This window comes from Dendrobium catenatum, unplaced genomic scaffold (genome assembly GCF_001605985.2).
Source record: "Dendrobium catenatum unplaced genomic scaffold, ASM160598v2 fragScaff_scaffold_501, whole genome shotgun sequence".
In the NCBI taxonomy this organism is placed as follows: Eukaryota; Viridiplantae; Streptophyta; class Magnoliopsida; order Asparagales; family Orchidaceae; genus Dendrobium; species Dendrobium catenatum.
This window is the reverse complement of record NW_021318963.1, coordinates 1,067,639-1,071,353: the sequence shown is the minus strand read 5'-3', so window position 1 is coordinate 1,071,353 and position 3,715 is coordinate 1,067,639. Positions and strand designations below refer to the sequence as shown.

At 39.5% G+C, this 3,715-nt stretch overlaps 1 pseudogene; it reads left to right on the top strand.

Moving 5' to 3' along the window:
* The window catches only part of LOC110095332, a 7,795-nt pseudogene extending 4,080 nt beyond the window's left edge, over positions 1-3,715 (top strand).

Sequence of the window (3,715 nt, the reverse complement as noted above, 5' to 3'; positions counted from 1 at the left end):
TGGGCAGCCTTGTTTATAAGGACTTGGTTGTAAGACCCGCTACCCGGCAACTTTCGTAGGAAAGCAATAAGCCCGATCTTAGGGGAATGTTTTAGGTGGAAATTGACCTAATTCCTAAACCCAATTAAAACCCTCGGCCACTTCTAATAGAAGCCGTAAGTCCGACCTCTGAGGGAAACGTTTAGGAGATAATATAGCCCTAGACCCCTCAAATGGGCATCCTAGTTTAAAGGACTAGGTTGTAAGACCCACAACTCGGGCCACTTAGCTTAAAGTGCTAGGTTGTAAGACCCATAATTAGGCAACTTCTAAGGAAGCACTAAGACCTAATCCAAATCTAATTCAAGCGAAATTCAAGCTTTTGGGCATCTTAGTCTAAAATGATTAAGTTATAAGACCCGCTTTTAAGGCTTCTTCCTAAGGGAAGCTATAAGTCCTACTCAAATAATTAAAACCTCCGGGCAGCCTCACTATAGAGTTAGGTTGTAAGACCCATCATTGGGTAACTAATAAATATAGTAATAAGTCCCAAACCAAACCTAAATCCCTGGGCAACTTCTAAGGAAGTCATAAGACCCTACCTAAATCAAACCATATGGGCAACTCCTAATTGGAGCAGTAAGCCCCATTCTAAATCAAAATTTTGGGCAACTCATAAATAGAGCAATAAACCCCAACCCAAATTAAACTAAACTAAAATTCACACATCTCCACTTCAGTCTACTCGGGATCTCTGAGAGGAGGCAACCCATAGCTGCTAATCAAATTTCCTGGACACTGCAGTTAATGATTGTTAGTGTTGGTAGACTGAAATCTATGGTATACCCGGGACGACGGAACCTTGAGATCTTGATCGGGTTTACCTTTATCTCCCCTACTATTGAGACTAAAAATTACTTAAAATTTATTTCATCCTTAATTGAGAGTTCTCTCTTACGTTGTAAGAGGGGAAATTAACTATGAGTGCTTGCGCTCATAGGAAGTAAGAACCCCAGATCTATAAACCCTGACACAACCCTCAGGGGAAATCTGGTTAATTTCAATCTGACTTAAGGGAAATGGAATCCTACGGCTGCAAAGCGGGATTCGCACATTCGTTCCATTTTTCTTGAGCCAACAACAAGTATTCATTACCAAGGATTGATAACTTGTTTGACCAGCTTTCTATCTCTTTTATATTTTTAAAGATTGATTTGAGATCTGGATACTATCAAGTGAAGGTGAAGAAAGCTGATGTGTTGAAGACAGCTTTCAGTACTCGGTACGGGCACTACGAGTTTTTGGTTATGCCTTTTGAGGTAACTAATGCACCTGCTATTTTTATGGACCTGGTGAACAAAGTGTTCAAGGAGTATCTGGATCAGTTTGTGATCGTCTTCATCAACGATATTCTGGTGTATTCTGCTTCTGAGGAAGATTATGCTATACACTTGAGCATTGTATTGGAGACTTTGAGGTAGCATCAGTTGTATGCTAAATTTTTCAAGTGTAAATTCTGGCTGAAGATCATTTCTTTTCTGGGGCATGTGGTGACCGATGAAGGTATTTCTGTTGATCCCCAGAAGATTCAAGCTGTTGGTGATTGGCCAAGGCCTACTACGGTATTTGAGGTACGTAGTTTCTTAGGCATGGCTGGATATTATAGAAATTTGTAAAGGGATTTTCTCAGATTTTTACGCCTCTGGCGAGACTGACTCGGAAGTCAGTAGCTTTTGTTTGGACACCAGAATGTGAAGCTAATTTTCAGAGGTTGAAGGATTGTTTGACATCTGCTCCTTTGTTAGCACTTCCGTTAGGTATGAAAGTATTTCAGGTGTTCAGTGATGCTTCACTGAAAGGTTTGGGCTGTGTTTTGATGCAGCATGGTCGGGTAATAACTTATGCTTCGAGACAGTTGAAACCATATGAAAAGAATTACCCGACCCATGATTTGGAATTGGCTGCAGTCGTATTTGCTTTGAAGATTTGGCGCCATTACTTGTATGGTGTTACATGTGAGATCTTTACGGATCACAAGAGCTTGAAGTACATATTCACTCAGAAGGATCTGAATTTGAGGCAAAAAATATGGCTTGAGTTGATCAAGGATTACGACCTGACGATTTAGTATCAGCCTGGTAAGGCTAATATGGTAGCAGAAGCTTTGAGCAGGAAGTCTTCTAAATTATCAGGTATTCAACTCACTTCTGATGACTATCTAATACGAGATATAAAAAGATTACAGTTGGAGGTTATTTCCTCTACTGGTCCGAATTCTATTATTTTGACTCAGATGAACATTCAATTTTCTCTGGAAGAAATGATTCAGGAAGCTCAGAAGTCAGACTCCGACTATTTGAAGTTAATTACTCAGATTGAATCTGGTAAGAAACCTGAACTACGAGTTTCTGATTCTGGTGTTATCTTCTGCAAGAATAGACTGTGGATTCCTGTGTTTGGAGATTTAAGGAAAGAGATTTTATACGAATCTCACCATTCAGGCTATATGATACATCAGGAAAGTGATAAGATGTACGGAGATATGAAGAGTTTGTTCTGGTGGCCTGGAATGAAAAAAGATGTAGCAGATTTTGTTGCAAAATGCGAAGCCTGTTAGTTAGTGAAGGCAGAGCATCAGCGACCATGAGGTCTTTTGCAGTCATTGCCTATCCCTGAGTGGAAGTGGGAGGATATAACGATGGACTTTGCTATGGGTTTTTCTCGATCTAGGCAATGACATGATGCCATCTGGGTTATTGTGGATCGATTGACGAAGTCTGCACACTTTCTTCCGATCAGGTAGACGGATCCGGTGGATAAGTTGACACAGGTATATGTGAAGGAAATTATTAGATTATATGGTGTGCCTAAAGTGATTGTATCTGATCGAGATGGACGGTTTACTTCCAGACTTTGGAAGGGTATTCAACAAGGATTGGGTACGAAGTTACATTTCAGTACAGCTTTTCATCCGCAGACTGACGGACAGTCTGAGAGGACTATTCAGGTACTGAAAGATCTTCTGAGGTTATGTGTTTTGGATTTTGGAGGAAACTAAGAAGATCATATCCCACTGATAGAATTTGCTTATAATAACAGTTTCTAGTCCAGTATTGATATGACACCTTATGAAGCTTTATATGGCCGGAAGTGTAGAACTCCTTTGACTCTGACTGAGGTGGAAGATAGACAAGTGATGGGTTCAACTTTTGTGGATGAAACTGTTATGAAAATTAATCTAATTAATGAAAGATTGAAAGCTGCACAAGATAGGCAACATAAATATTACAATCAGAAGCACATATTTATGGAATTTCAGGTTGGTGACTTTGTGTATGTCAAAGTCAGTCTGATGAAAGGTGTCAGTAGATTTGTAAGAATGAGCAAGCTCAGTCCAAGGTATGTCGGACCTTTTGAGATTATTGAAAGGATTGATAAGTCTGCTTATAGATTGTTGTTATCCAATCAGCTGTCTGATGTGCATAATATTTTTCACGTATCCTCTTTGAGAAAGTGGATATCTGATTATGACAAAAAGTTGTTTGTTGATGATATTGAGATTTAGGAGAATCTGCAGTACAATGAAGAACCTGAGAAAATTTTGGCCTATGATGTACGCAAGTTAGGAAGTAAACAAATTCCAATGGTTAAAGTGCACTGGAAACACAGAACAACACAGGAAACGACTTGTGAGAAGGAGTCGGATATAAGGCAGTCATATCCGTATCTGTTTTGA